The 16,228-nt window shown below is 50.2% G+C and overlaps 1 protein-coding gene across 7 annotated transcripts in view; it reads left to right on the plus strand.

Annotated features, from left to right (window-relative positions):
* Nucleotides 1–16,228, plus strand: part of ZNF536 (zinc finger protein 536) — a 423,563-nt gene that overhangs the window by 249,942 nt on the left and 157,393 nt on the right. The gene's annotated exons all lie outside the window — the stretch shown is intronic.

Raw genomic sequence — 16,228 nt, forward strand, 5'->3', positions numbered from 1 at the left:
AGGCCTCCAGTCCAGTGTGGCGGGTACAGTGGGTGCGGTGTCCCCCCTTTGCTCGTCCCAGCAGCCCTGCCCTGGGACAGGGGGCTTTAAACATCATAGCTCCCCGTTTGCTCCTTCTCTCTCTCTCTCTTTCATCACTGCCTTTCCCGCTGAGCCCTCTTTGAAATCTGACTAAGGTTGCGAGTGCATGTCTCGGCATTTCTGGATGCAATTTGGTATCATAGCAAAGAATCAAAGGATATTTGCTATCACTTTAAAGTATGTTTCTCTCCCTCTTCCTCTGAGCACCTGACCCCACAATCATCGCTGGCTTTGAAATAATAGGCCCATCATAATTACGGGAATTAGTCTGGAGGCTTCTGCCTTATTTGCTCAACCGAGGTTACTGAGGCCGTCTTTAGGGGTGGACAGGGTGTCTGGCAACAGCAGGGTGGGGACAGCCAGGTAGGAGGGCAGACGGAGGGGCCTGGTGGGGAGGAGGCGCCCCCTCTGCCCAGCCCAACAGCCATGGCTCCTGGGGACAGTGGTGGGCCTAGTTTCCCCAGAGAAGCTCATACCGGGCTATAGGAGAAATGCCCCATGTTTGTAAATGCTGAGCCCAGATTTAGCAAGTGGACGCTCTGTGTGATGGACGTCTGCCGCCTCCCTGAGCGCTGTCCCCACATTTCGCGGCAGCGGAAACAGAGGCCCAGGTACAGATAAGGACTCGGGCTAGGACGTGAAGGTGGTGGGCACCGTGGGCCGTCTGTCTCCGGCTCCAAGTCCCCGGCTCAGGGGCCCGAACACGTCAGACTCTTGCATCAGCATGCCGCCCACACTGCCTGCCACTTTCCAGAGGCTTCTGCGTGCCCTTGGCCAAGGATGGCAGGCAGCCGCACTGTGCCTTCGAACCCGTGGTGCACAGCCTGATTCAGTCACTGCTCGGAGCACGCAGGGCTGAGCGCCGCTGTCACCTGGCAGCTGGCTCCGTCACCTCCCCTTCCGGGCTGTGGGGCAGCGGCAGGGTGGCGGCCCGAGGCTGGGCGGGCAGCCGTCCTTCCAGAGGGCAGCTCTGCTGTTCTTACAGGGTTTTAAGGGAATAGACCGAGAGTTAATGCAGAACTCTTTCTTTGACTTAATTTATTATAATGTATGTGGCTAAAATGTAGATCACACTGCTGTTTGGATCTCCGTTTTGATTCCCAAAATTGCAATCATGGTAGGTGGATTATAACCATGCTTTAACATACAGATGAGGAAATGTATTCCTGTGAAATTTTCCCCTAAGGAGAAGGCAGAGGATCCGGGGCAGGAGTTTTGAATAACCTTGCAACACTTAGTTGTCTCTCTCGGCTATGGGATAGAAATGAGCATCACAGGACAGTATGTGTTGTGAATGTAGCACTGCGTGGAATATTCCTGAGGAAGAGTCTCCAAAGGGAACTGACTTTCCATGGAAAAGGAAAAGTCACCGGAATCTGATCTAGCGACGTGGCATCGCCCTTGTCAAATTGTTGTAGTTTCCAAAAAAGACCGCGTGCCTACTATGTGCCAGGCACCTGGCTAGAGTTCCAAGGGAACTCTAGGACTCCAAGGGAAAACCAGACGGACCAAAGATTTGCTGGGGGAAGCGAGCCTAACAGTCACCCCTGCGTGATGCCCACCGAGGGGTGAGCTGGGAGGGGGACAGGGGAGGGGGTGGGAGGCTCTGAGCACCTGCCGGGCCGGGGTTCCAGGCTGACGGAAAGGAGCATGTAGGGAGCAACCCACAGATGCGGAAGCAGAGCCCTCTTTCCCAGTCAGGTAGTGTGTGCAGAGCACCCCCCTCTCTCCTCCCCAGGAACATATGTCCGGGCAGACTTCTTCCTCGGGCCCAGACACTCAGCAAGAAGGAGAGACAGAACAGGTGGCCTGAAGTGCTACCCTGGGGCGTGGCCTCTGTTCTCCCAGCAGCATAGCCGTCCGGGCCCAGCATCTGCCCTGCTTCTTGCGTGCACCCCAAGGTTCTGTTCCGCTGAATCACGGCCCCCCCACCTGACCTCCAGCATCTAGGACAGGGCTCCTAGAGCTGCCAAACCACACCCAGTGTCTGATGTCTGTGCGGACAGGTGCTGGGCCCTGGCTGGGGCAGGCATGGACAAGAAAGACCTTGCGGCAAGAGAAACTGTGAACAGTCTTGAATGGCAAATGGGGCAGGCGAGGCTCTGGTGAGCAGGCTCTGTTCCCCTTGATGGGAGTTGGGCTCTGGCGGTTGGAACCTTGCAGGGTCTCACGGAGAGGCTGGAGGAGTAGCCTGACACCCCAGGGTAAGTGGCTGGGCAGACAGGGGGCGAGGCTCTGCAGAGGCCAGACTCTCAGGGTCTCCCCTCCCCTCGGGGGAGAGCTGGCTGCGGCCGGTCCCTTCCCCCCACCCCCCCACCCCACACCAGCGCAGGCCACCTGCCTGCAGGGCGGTGTGGGGCAGGTCCACAGAGGCCAGCGAAGAACTTAAAAGGAAAAAATGACTTCCTTTATTTACACATTGCTCAGTATTTACCGAGCACCTGTTCTGTGCTGGGAAGTTTTAGAAACACAAAGGTGAGAAAACGAAACTCTGTCCCAGCCTTTAAAAGAGTGGACCTTCTAGAGGGAGCATCCAAAATGAGGCAGGCATCATGCTCCTGGACCAAGTCCCAGACTCTGGGTGATGGTGTGAGCGTTGGGTTCTGGGGTGGTCCCAAAGTCAGAAAACATCTCCCAGAGGAAATGTCCTTGGGGCGGAACCCTCAAGAATGAGTGGGATGAATCAGACAAGAAGGAGGTAGTGGTGGGCCTGGGGTGTGGGGTTTGTGCTTTGAGGTGGGACCAGAATGTGGTGAGCTTCTGAGGTTCATCAGGAAAAAATGTTCTCGCCTTTCTCCAGAGCCAGGAGAGCAGGCTCGGGATTCCCATGGTGTTCTGGGGATACCCTGGACAGATCCAGAGCAGGTCAGGGTGGGGCCCCCTAAACCTTGTCAAGGGAACTTTCCAGCTCAGGTCATACGCTCAGTCCCAGGTCACCGCCCTGTGCCCAGAGGACAGCTCGAAGGCCCTTCCTCCGTCTTCGGGTGTACTTTCCCAGGACGGTGCCTGGCTGGTCAGAGGTAGTGTGGGCTGCAGTCTCCCTGCTGGAGTGCGCAGATAGGGCAGAGACAGTTAGATGCAGCTGCCCAGTGCCCCTAATACTGGCTGTCTCGTGGATAGACGGAGCACATGTTGGAGAGGCCTGAGCCGCCCAAGTCACGGTCTGCTCCTCTCTCTCCGTCATCCCAGTCCTCCGCCTCCCTGGAGGTTCCCCTCCGGTCCCCGCCTCCACTGCTTACCTCAAAGGGACACTTGGAGTAAGTTGGTCATGTCTAGGCAGTGCCTTGAGAACAGGTGCCATATAAGCTATGACATAGGGACTAGAAAATGTAGGCATGATGGGGCCTTGTGCTCGGATTCCCCACCCCAGTGGCTGGTGGCACTTGGCACAGGGGAAAGGATCGTCCCAGTCTGGCAGTGTGAATCCTCCTGGGAACTCCTGGGGAGGGAAGCGCTGGCCGGTTGACAGGCTCCCTGGGCGATCCCAGTAGCTGGACCATTACCTGCCGGGTTCTCCTAGTTTTCTGTGTTGTGAGTGTTTGGGATCTCGGTGGAGGAGGGGACTGTTCGTTGAGAATCTACCTGATGCCTTTTCCTCATACTATTTCATCTGGTTTTCGCAAAAGATTGCAAAGTATGTGCCATTACTCGCCCTTTACAAACACCGTTTGGAGGCTGGGCCAGGCTCGGAAACATTTGCCCAGCACCCGGAGTGGCAGGGCCAGACCAGAAGCCAGTGACCGTCCTCCCCTGCCGCGGCAACTCTGTGGGATGTCAGGGGCATTAAGGCCTTGCAAAGCCACTATTTTATGAGGTGCTCGGATTCCTTTGTGATATGCACCGTTATCCAATGATTATGTAGTTTTAGCCACAAGGGGCCTAGGGCTGGTGGAGGAGTCACAGTGTGCTCGGGAATCACAGAATGGAGAACCCAAACTCAGGTCTTGGAGTCCAACAGATGGCAGTGTCAGGAGCTGGTCCCTTTGGGCCGGGCAGTCTCGGAGCCGGCCTGGGGGCCTCGCGGACACCCTGCTCTGGCCTGCTGTCCCCGTCCCCCACAAACGAAGCTTCTTGTTGCCACCCCTCCTCCCTGGGGGCTCCTTACATGACACCCTCGTCCTGCTTAGTCTGCTCCTTGTCCCCTATCGGGATTCCTTTGGACGCGTCTGTGGGATTCGCAGAGTCTGGAAAGTTCCCTTTGAGAAATTTGCCAACACTTGATACTTTTATCTGCGATCAAAGGAAGAAAGAGCAGACTTGACCTTCCTGTTAGAGGCCGCTACCCAGGAAGCTGGTTCTGCCGCAGCTAGGGCCAGTTCATTTGTTCAAGAATCACTCCTGCGCTCATGTGTCGGGTGAAGAGCGGTGCGTCACCTACTACACGCCAGATGTGGAGGAAGAGGAACTGCAGCCCTGTTCTCTGCCAGCCACATCTGGAAGGAAAGCTGGTATCAGGGAAGAACAAAATCCAGGCTCTTCCCCCAGCCAGAAAAGCAGCGGAAGCCTCGCTCAGGACTGAACTGGTTGCTCTCCAGTAACACGCCTGATACATCACTGGGTAAGGCCACCTGTGCGGATGTCAAGAACTGTCAGGCTCTTCCTAATTCCTGCAAGAGGGGAAGCAGTGAAAACTTTGCTAAAAGTGTCCTAGTCATATTTGCAACCGTCCATTGCCTTTCCAGCAGCCTCGCCTTGCCTGATGGGGATACGGGACAGGGAGGACCATTCTCCAGGGCGTCCCCTCTGGCTTTGTTTTGCCTGCAGGTACCAAGACAATGGACAGTGGGGTAGCCTCGGCCATAGCTTTGGCTCTTCTGCTCTGTGGCCTGAGCCAAGGCCAAAGGTTTTGCCTTTTGGAGTTGCACCCGCTGAACAGCAGATCTCCAGAAAGATCTATGTGCTGAGATGAACAGAACAGGAGAGATTATTATTATTATTTTTTTGCTAATTTTTATATGTCACCCAAAGTAATTATTATTACAGGGTTTTGAAAGGTTTAGCATTTATTCAAAAAATTTTTAATTTTGATTCAGTGATAGTGTTTTTCTGATAAAGGTTCTCAAATTAAAAGGGCTGGAAGAAGTCAGTGAGGCTCAAAAATGGCAGTAACTTCAGAGCTGGCAACTGACACTTGTTTTCTGCCACTGTTTACTCTTCAATAAAAAATGCATATTTACCATAGCAACCTCCGGATCACGTGACGCCCTATCTTACCCGCTACCCTCTAAAACAGAATAGCTTCTTAAAGAAACACACACATTCTAATAGGCATGCCTTTCAGATGCAAAAATGTGTTCTTTATAAGGAAGCCCTCTTCCCTGGGATTTAATGCTAATAAACACGTCATCTTTATAGAAATCATTTTGGTCCTGTGTCTTAAATTTCAGGGCATTCATTCTGGAAATCAAAATAAAATTACTTGAGAATTTGCTGATTATTTATTTTAATACCATTCTAAAAAAAAATATATATATATATGTATTTGCATTTATGTGTGTGTGTGTGTGTGTGTGTGTGTGTGTGTGTGTGTATTTTTTCCCCTCCCCAAACAGCAGCCGTTAGTATTATTTGGAAGGGAGTCTGATGTAGGTTCTAATGACCTGCCGCGTCATCTGTGATTAAAGATTGTCATCTATGTGAGGCTCGCCTGCAGCCTGAATTGCTTTTCACTGTTAACTTGAGAGAATTTCCTGGGTCTTCAGAGCTTTGGGGAAATTGCAGCACCCCGGACTTTGAGGAAAGGAACATTGTCCGTCATTCCTGACCTTGGGCATGTGTCTGATTCCATAGCTTCAGGCTAGTGGGGAGAGGAGAGCCCTAAAGCCACAGGCCTTTGTGCACATCATGCCATCGTGGCAAAGGACGGGTCTCTTTGGCAATATTCCTATTAAAAGCTGCCATTCATTGGGGCGTATCCTGCACCAGGAATCATGCTACGTGCCGTCATGTCTGCTCCCGTTTTGCAGTTAAGGAAACCGAGCCTCAGAGAGGTTTTATGTAATTCACCCAGAATCACAATTCTAAGAATTGGTCGAACTTGGTGTTGACCTGAAGCCTTGGACTGGGAATGGTTTCTGCTTAGGGTGTGGCTGACCCTTTCTGTCACACTCAGGCCTGGAAGAACAAGTAGGGACAAGATGGACGAGGGGACAGTGTGAGGCACTTTCCAGCTCAGAATGTTCCTCTGGAGATCTGAACGGCCTGCCCTGTCCCCGTTTTTTGGAGCACCCTCTACACTCCGGCTTTTCCCCGCGCCTGGCAGCCACATATCCTTGCAGATGCCACGGTCCTGGGGCCGGGCAGCGTGGTGGCAACGTGATGGCTGTGAGATGTGGACTGTGGCCACGGTCAGGAGGCCGGGGGCCAGGAGGGTTCCCCTTGAAGCAGGCCTGACGGATTTTTAAAAATGCCTTTCCGCTGCGTGCGGACCGGTCTGAAAAACAAGAACATATTGTGACTCCGTTATGCTTGGTGGCTTTGCGGGGAAAAGCCGAGGGCGAAGTGAGGCAGGGCTCTCCACGGCCAAGTGGCATTGTGACCTGAAGCTCGGAGGAGGAGAATCGTCCAGACCCCACGGCCCGGCCAGCCAATCCGACGGCAGCGTGTCCACGAGCCGTTTCGTAATTATCCATCATGACTGCCTCCATGCTGCCTCGATAGATTATTTAAAATGGTGCATGTTCTTCCCAAGCAACCTCAAGTCAGCCCGCACTGTACATACATACAAGCCAGGAGAGGTAATTGCTTATCATGTATCTCTTTGTTCCAGACACTTTTATAAAAGAGTATGTATTATGTATGGTGTGACCTTCAAATGTCAGGAATGTGTTGTGCAATAAACTGTCAATATTTGTGGTTATAAGGTACTAGATGACTTTTACAATAATTGGAACGGCTATATTAAAAGCTTGGATCACTCAGCTGGTTAAAGAGAAAGACACAGGCCAGCGTTCATCGGGGACTTGCCTTCTGCCAACGATTAAATGAAAGATATTGCAAGGTGCTTAAGATGTCTTCTTTGTTTAAAAACGAATATGGCAAAACATGTCTCCAGGGGAGACGTTATCTCCAAATCATGCCTTCTCCTTTCCGTGCACTCGGATCCCAAGAGAAAACTCAGCCCCACAAGTTATGGCGACTGACCAAGTGCATTTTGAAAAAGATCAGTCCAGCCTGCACTCGGCGTCATTTTGGTAAGAATTCCTTGAAACCTAACAGCAGCCAAAGACATCTCCTCTGGTCTTCTCCCTAGCCTCCCCACCGCCCCTCCATAACCAAATGAAGGGGCTGTAAATTATCTTAAGAGGATCTTAAAAGCTATAGTTTTTTTTTTTTAATAAAGAAAATAAATGATGTAGAAATCTTTTGGGAATTTATGCTTTACTGAAAGTAGAGGCTTCTATAGTTTTCTTTTTTTTTTTTAAAGTAAGGAGTACTTCATTTAAACGATGGGAAAAAGGAGGCATAACAAATATTTTACAGTAACTACAATAGTCATTGGAACATGGATTACTTTAAAAATATCTGTTTCACTGTATTCTTCTACCGATTAAGTTCTCTTTATGCATAGGGGTGGCTGATTCTTCTCACACCAGCGAGATCTTTCTTTGAAAGCCAGAAAGTGGGGGGGCGCCTGGGTGGCTCAGTGGGTTAAGCCTCTGCCTTCAGCTCAGGTCATGATCTCAGGGTCCTGGGATCGAGTCCCGCATCGGGCTCTCTGCTCAGCGGGGAGCCTGCTTACCCCTCTCTCTCTGCCTGCCTCTCTGCTTACTTGTGATGTCTGTCTGTCAAATAAATAAATAAATTCTTAAAAAAAAAAAAAAAAGCCAGAAAGTGGGCAAGTAAAATAGTGGATGGAGCCCTAGCACCATGGCCCCATCTTCTAGAAAGGCCACCTGCGGCCTTGCTGATTCTCAGTGTGTGTTCGTGGTTCCTCCCACCTAGATAGAGAGGGAGCTGGGAGGTTTTTTCCCCTGCCCAGCCCACCTCCTCCAGGAAGGCTTCCAGGAAGCCCCTGACCTCCTGTGCACTCTGCTGGCGTCACACTCCAGCCCCTTAAGGTGCTGAGCCGTTGGGGGCCATTTCTGGTGTTTTGCTGCTGCCCTGGGTCGGGTTCTCCCAGGCTATTCAACGCAGTCTCCCTCTTGAGGCCAGGAGCCGATCTTGGCCTCCGAATTTCAACTTGTTTGCCTCCTCGGATTCTCTATTGAAAAATGTACAGTTAAAAAAAAAAAAAAAGTGTGTGTGCAGCTCCTGCTCTGAGCTGAGGGCCTACCCCATGCGGCGATACAAGGCCACACAGCAGTAAATGGCCCATGTTCTTGTGGCACCTGTGCTCTGGGTTGGGGACAGGCGGTAAGCAGACAATGCATGGGTCCCTTCGCGTCTGCAAGGGGTGGTGGGTGGGTGCTGTGAAGGAAGAAGCCAGAGAAAGAGCACGTGAGGGTTGGGAGGTGTGCCAGTCTTCCGATGGCGTGGTCAGAGACCCCTCCGTCTTTGGGACCAAAGCCTGAATGTGGGTCTCCCTGTGAGTTCTGGGGAAAGAGAATCCCGGGTGGAGGGACAGCAGGAGCAAAACTAAGTGGGGTGCCAGCTGGGAGAGCTTGAGGAGAACAGAAAATGGGCTGGAGTACAGTCGGGAGTGTGAGGAGGTCAGAGCAGTTGTGGGGGGCACTTAGGAAGAGGGGGTTGCAGGCCATGAGAAAGAGTTAGGGGTAGAACCAGTGGCCTGCCCTTCTGCTCATGACCCGGCTTTTCTCCAGAGGTGGCGGTTCCCTGCGGGCCGTCTGTCCCCAGACTCAGTCTCCTGCCTGGTTCTCCTCACCTGGTGGGTTCACAGATGATCCCATTTTGCACCGGTCACCATCACCGTCTCTGGGATGGGTCCTCTCGGGTCTCTGGTCAGGCCCCAGGGAAGAGAGGGGTGTGCAGAGCCCAATGAGACCCATCCCACTGATAACGCCTTGTCCTAGGTTGCTTCTGGGAGGCCCACGTCCTGCCTGCTGCAGCTACGGTCACAGCCCCCAGGTTGGGGACAAAAAGCGCCTGCTCATCGCCAGCCTTGAGGGCCTGGGAAGGGCTGGCAATGTGGTTGTCAACAGCAGCGTCGCTCAGTGCCAAAGGGAAGAGACCCCATGGGTGGCCCAATCACTAGCGGGGGTGTCCCACACACTCCCCTGCCAGACAATTAAGAAAGGGCTCTAGGCTTGGTAAAACCAGAAACACATTTGGCCCACAGAGCTTGATTTTGAAGCCCTTGTGTATTTTAAGGGAAATTTAATCCATGTGTTTCTGATTCATTTTCACTTAACTCATCAAAATGTTGCTTTAGAGAAGCTATTTGAGATCCTAGTATCTTATATTTTCTCTCTCTCCAAATTGTAGCCCTTTTAATGACCTATTTCCCCAATTCCAGAAATCCTGTCTTGCCAAAAGCAAATGGAGCTCTGCACGGTTTTGAGCTTGTGTCGAAGGTGAGAAAAGGAAGCGGCAGAGAATGTTTCACCTCTCCCCCTCCCTCTATGCACGGGGTTCAGCTCGCATGTGCTGGGCTTGCCAGGGAGCCCTGCCCGGGCTCTAGTCCTAAGAACCCATAGGGAACTGACCTTCCACAAGTGGACATCCTTTTCTAAAATAGCTCTCTCTTTAAACAAATACTTTGACCCGTCCATAGTAAGGCCTAACTGTTTAACATGACTATATATGGCATCATAACAGAGAACTCTGATGAACCAGAGACACCAGATTAATACTGACTCGGAATACAAGTTTCGTCTCCCAAGAGTTAAGCAGAATTATTTGCAGGAACGTTCCAATTTTTCTGCATACCACTAATTTAAAATCACTTTTAAACTAAAAGGAAGTCTTCCCTGAACTAGGCATCTCTACCACGGCAATCACTGTTCTGTTAATTTTAAAAGTTTTCAAAACAAAAGAAAGTGTTAAGCTTTGGAGAGGAAGTATATACATTCTTTCTGACCTTCTCCAAGGTGTTAGTTTGTTGTTGTTGTTGTTTCCTGGAAAGGTTTTAAAGCGCCCGTATCTGCGGACAAAGGAATTAAAAAAGATGCAATTTTCCCGTGTTCCGCTCACCCCTTCTACTCCCCAAATAGTTTTCTTTTTCATTAATGAAGCGAGAGCCGTGCTTCTGAGATGTTCTTTGCACAAGGCAGACTCTCAGAATTAACTACACAACTCACCTGGGAAAATGCATTTTCTGTTACACAGGAAGTTCCCTAGAAATTAAAATGCCACGGCATTTTGTGTCATGAAGTACGAAGTGCTCAGGTGTCCAGACAGCGCCCCTAGCTGCGTGCGGTTGCCGGGAGATCTCTCCGGTCCCCGCGTGGACTCCGCAGTGGGCGCAGCAGCCTTGTCATTTCTTTTAACGGAAGTCTTCCCAAGATCCGCTTCTGGGCTCGTGAAGGCTGAGGCCACCCCTTGGCAGGATGGAGTGAGAACAGGCACACATGCACACTTTGAGAGGAACCCTCTCTTTGCTTTCAGTTTTCTGTCTCCGCTCTGTCCCTCTTGGTCTCCTGGGCCCCCGGCCGGTTCTGTGAGTCGGTGAGACTACCAGCAGGACTGGGACTAAGCCCCTGAACAGGAGAGGACGATGTTGCCTGGGCCATCTCCGGTGGCCTCTGACGATGACGGCTCTCCAAATCTCCATGGCTCTCTCATTCGTGCAAAGCCTGGCGTGGGGTATCTGCCAGCCATCTGGAGACTCAGTGCCCCGTCGTTTGTGATTCTTGCCACCCCAACCCTTGTGCTGCAAGGCCACAGAGGCAGGGGGAGAGAGGGAGGGCAAGGGGTCGGCCCCAGCTATTGGCCGGGACTCGCCACCTGATCTCAGCTTACTGCAAACGAGGTTGGGGAAAGTAGGGACAGGGGGACTGTTTAGGAGAACTGATGGTCTCTTTCATTGGTTTTTCCCTCCCAGTTCCCCGAGACCCATCTCTGGTCTCTCATTTGGCTAAGGATGAGGCTAGGCTGGGCAGTGGGGGAAGATAGCCTAGAAGACGGCACTGCAGGTGTCCAGGGAGCTGGAAGGGAAGGGTCGGGGAGTTCCATCCTCTGGGCTAGATGGAACCAGGGCAGGCGGTGGGCGAAGGGATTCACCCAAGGACCGCCAAGCATTAGGAACCCAGAAGGAAAAGATGCCACCTCCTGACTCCCAAGCCAGCCTTCTTGTCAAACAAGCCTATTTTAAATATGTACCAAGGAAGCTCAGTGTTTAAAGAGAACCTGGGAGGAAATCTACCCTTAAAATACAAATTTATTTCATTAACTAAGTTTTTACACTGCAGACATGTATATGTAAGGTTAAGTGTATAATGAGGCCCCGTAAATTCAAATGATATTCACGTCCAGCTGGATAGCCAAATTCAAGGATGGATTCAGACAGCGGCTGGTAGTATTTTGTGTGTGTTTAGGCTTTAACTTTTGGAAAGTTGTTTGTCTTCCTAAGCATTTGATTCTTTGTCTATCCAGGCTGCCGGTTTGTGGCTCAGCTGAGGAGACGAGGCTTCTAACAGGCTCTGTGCAGTGTTTAATCTCCCTGAGTCTTCCTTTCTCCCACCCTCCCCCAGTGAATGCTAAGGGGGGCAGGGGAGGTAATGCACCTTAACGTCCCCTTGATCTGGGCCAACCTTTCTGTACACTTGGAGGATTAGAATAAGCAGATGGAAATGTGAGAGGCATGGAGTCTGACCTTGAGATGACAAAATTAGAAAGTTTTTGTCTTATGTCCCTTCACCCCCAAATAACATATACTTGAAATATAGCTTGCAGTGATTAGGTTCATCTTCTCTTTCTCAGCAAGCCAATATCAGCTTGTAGGAATAGGAGAAAGCTTGTGGGGGTTTTGATACAAGTGGACAATTCACTTGTTCTACGTCAAAACTCTGGAAGGGTTATGCAGACGCCCTGTGCCCCTCTGGAGTATCATTTGCTGTATCCACACAGGACATCCGTTTCTGAAGAATAGAGCTCATATTTAATGGGGTCAAGAAAAGAAACAGGAGCCCTTGGAGTTCTTTCTCTGCCATTTCCCCATCACATGAGGCTTAGAACCCACCCAGGCTAAATCTGGCCTCCCATTCTGCAGCCAGATGCCTGGTCCTGGGGACACCCCGGCCTCTAGGAGTCAGCAGGACGGACTGGCCTTTCTTTCACAGATAAGGCAGGAGGAGCAGACGACAGGTCTGAGGCTGACCACTTTCCATCTACAACACACTTAGAGCAAGTGTCTGATCGGGGAGAAGAGATATTGCAGGTTTTAGGAAAAGGACTTAAAAAAAAAAATCTGAAACCAACCCATAAATGGTCTGAGGAAGGATGACAAATGTGACTTTTATGACGCGTCTTCCTTTCTACTGCCTGTGTTCTGGAGAGGCCGGGAAGGCCGGTCCATCTCTAAGCAGGTCCTATGAGGCGACCAGTGCTGTGGGACCACAGGGAAAGCCTGGGGGCTCTGTTCTGGGCAGCCTCGCAGGAGGACAGCCGTCAATACTTTTATACTCTGGGTAGAGAAGGAGTCCTCTTGGGTTCCCAGTGTGGTTGGACCGAGTCTGGCACACCGTGATCTCTGCTACCCATCCGGGCTCGGGAACCCACTCCCACACAGGCCCTTCGAGGGTGCGGCGTGGCCAGGCTCCTCAGCCACATTGTCCTTGGCGTTCAGCCGCTCGGACACTTCCTGGGACCACCCACAATTCCCCTTCATCGTAACTCAGAGTTTGTTTTTTCTAGTTGGATTAGTCTAAGAGTAAATGCCATAGGCCTTCTGGCCCTCCGAAAAAAACAAAACAAAACAAAACAAAAAATAAAACACCATTTCTGTGTAGAGTGAAAATTAGACTCTTAAATCTGCAAAGAAAGCTGTTTATCTTACAAATTTATTCTTTTTATTGGGCCACACATGTCCAAGATAGAAAGATAAAAGGAAAACAGATACAAGCCATCACTTAGACTGACATAGAATGAGGCCCTTCTTATCCTCAGCTTCCATAGAACCTTCCAGACTGGAACGTGGGCCTTATCTGTGTATTGGTCTATCATGCGCCCTGGACAAGGACTCACCGAAAACCACAGTAGAAGTTTGTCCTCTATACTCTCTCCCTCCCACCTTTCCACTGCTCACAAATGGGCTCTGTTGGAGGAAGGCTCTGGGGAAGGGGCTCACGGGCAGATAGTGCAACATGGAGCTTTGCAGGAATTTAATGTCAAAAGTCCACGCCTGCCTACCACCTCTGTCCTGAAGCCAACATCTGGGGCACTTAGTTCTGCTTCTAATTCAAATTGACAGCCTCCTCCCTTAAATAGGGTATCTTAACTCTGTTGCAGGGAGCACTTGGCAGAATTTTAATCAGGCTCTTTGTGATTTTTTTTTTTAACACCTTAATTTTATTTTATTTGTTTCATGTTCCAAGATTCATTGTTTAGGCACCACATCCAGTGCTCCATGCAATAGGTGCGCTCCTTAATACCCACCACCAGGCTCACGCAACCCCCCACCTCCTTCCCCTCCAAAACCCTCAGTTTGTTTCTCAGAGTCCACATTCTCTCAGGCTTTGTCTCCCCCTTCGATTGACCCCAATTCAGTTTGCCTTTCCTTCTTCTAATGTCCTCCATGTTATTCCTTATGTTCCACAAATAAGTGAAACCATATGATACTTGACTCTCTCTGCTTGACTTATTTCACTCAGCATAATCTCTTCCAGTCCGTCCCGTCCCGGTCCCGTCCATGTTGCTACAAAAGTTGGGTATTCATCCTTTCTGATGTCTGAATAATATTCAATTGTATATATGGTCCACATCTTCTTTATCCATTCTTATGTTGAAGAGCATCTCCACTCTTTCCACAGTTTGGCTCTTGTGGACATTGCTGCTATGAACCTTGGGGTACAGGTGGCCCTTCTGCTCACTACATCCGTATCCTTGGGCTAAATATCCAGTGGTACAATTGCAGGGTCATAGGGAAGCTCTATTTTTAATTTCTCAAGGAATCTCCACACTGTTTTCCAAACTGGCTGCACCAACTTGCATTCCCACCAACAGTGTAAGAGGGTTCCCCTTTCTCCACATCCTCTCCAACACTTGTTGTTTGCTGTCTTGTTGATTTTGGCCATTCTAACTGGTGTAAGGTGGTATCTCAATGTGGTTTTGATTTGAATTTCCCTGATGGCTAGTTTTTCATGTGTCTGTTAGCCATTTGTATGTCTTCTCCAATGAAGACATACTGTCCATTTTTTTTAAGATTTTTTAAATTTATTTATTTGATAGACAGAGATCACAAGTAGGCAGAGAGGCAGGCAGAGACAGAAGGGGGGAAAGCAGGCACCCCGCCAAGCAAAGAGCCCGATGCAGGGCTCGATCCCAGGACCCTGACGTCATGACCTGAGCTGAAAGCAGAGGCTTAACCCACTGAGCCACCCAGGTGCCCCCATACTGTCCATTTTTTGACATGACTATCTGTTTTTTGGGTGTTGAATTTGAGGAATTCTCTATAGATCTTGGATATCAGCCCTTTGTTTGTGGTGTCATTTGCGAATATCTTCTCCCATTCCGTGGGCTGCCTCTTTGTTTTGTTGGCTCTTTGTGATTTTAAGTTGACCTCACAATCCCACAAAAGGAAAGCTGAAGAATGCTGAGGGGACAAATGCAACACATTTGGGGTTGGTGTGGTTGGGGGTGGGAGGGTGGGTGGGAAGCAGCATTCCAACTATTTCAACCCAAGGTGTGGTTGACTTGAAGTTGACATCTGGCCATTGTTTCCATGGGCAGCAGCCCCTGGTGGACATAACCCGTGGGCCGTGGAACACCCCACTATGACTGCAGGGGGGCGCTGGTTTGCTGTGAAGTGGCAAAATAGATCAATTTGTGCCCCCCTCCCTGATTCAGTAGCCCCCTTAACACATTCATGTGGTTGACCAGAAAGCTGGTGCTAGGTGGGTTGGGTTCTAGATGCCTGTAGACCCGGTCCTGTTATCTGTGCAAAATTTTGAGGGCAAAGATTGCTGGGCAGACAGACCCTTTGAACAGTTCTTCCAAGGTTGGTTGGCGGAGTAGGAGAGCATGGGATCAAAAGTGAGCCTTCAAAGAACTTTTCCAGGATGATGTTATCACTGTGCATTAACCCAAATGCAGAAAGGACGCTTGAAGCCAAGGGTTTCCACGGTTGCTTGGAGCCAACATCCAAATAAGAATTAAATGTGATTGCCTTCTTGTGCACGGCCTCTAAGTCTGTCCCTTTTGGCTGTTAGCGGAGAACACCAGGAACGGATGTTGTAGAATAAAAGCAATTTGCATTTTCCATTGCTTGGAAGGTACAAATCTTATTTATTCTGCTTTTCTGCAGAACTCATAGGTCTGCTTATTATCTGAGAAGGTCCCCTTGTTCTCCTAGCAGATCCACCATGGGGCCCAGGGGGTGGGCTGGGAGTGGCATCAAGGACCCCGCCAGCCCAAGGAGCTTGGGTGCTATGCTAGGAGGGGTGAGCCTCCAGCTCTGCAGGGAGGCCTGAGGAGAGGGCTCCCGTTCCTCCCCTGCCAAGAGCCGCAGATTCCCTGTTCCTACCCTGCTCCCTGAATGTCGCCTCTCTGGCAGTGCGATGTCGGGCCTCGGGTATTGCAATAACATATCCTCCAACCACTAGATATTTTCACGGTTTTATTTACTATTATGTCCCATCATTTCTGTGCAGAAGGCAGCCGTATGTAAATTTTATTCCATTTTCTAATGGTTTGGGTTACATAACAAATAACAGCAGGAAGGAAAATTTGTATTGATACTTTACAGAGGAAGTTCTCAAGTCACTGCACAAAGATTTAACTGCTCGGCTCGAAGTTTATGGGAGTTTTGCAGCTGAGTTTCTGCACATGACTTTGAATATGTCACTATATGTTTATCATGGGCTAATTGTGGAATCGCATTTCCATACTTTTTCTTCTCCCTTTCATAAGATTACAGCAGCCAGCGATGGATACCAAGCTCTACAAGGAAGAAATGATCAGTTGTGGATAATTGTCTTTCCTGTCCCAAAATAACTGTATGTCTGCATGTCTTCGGGACTCGGCCGAGACACATTTTTTCCATTTGTTGCTAGATATAATGCAAATGTGATTTCGATCTTATAGTGAGCTC

The sequence above is a fragment of the Meles meles genome, chromosome 19, assembly GCF_922984935.1.
Source record: "Meles meles chromosome 19, mMelMel3.1 paternal haplotype, whole genome shotgun sequence".
In the NCBI taxonomy this organism is placed as follows: Eukaryota; Metazoa; Chordata; class Mammalia; order Carnivora; family Mustelidae; genus Meles; species Meles meles.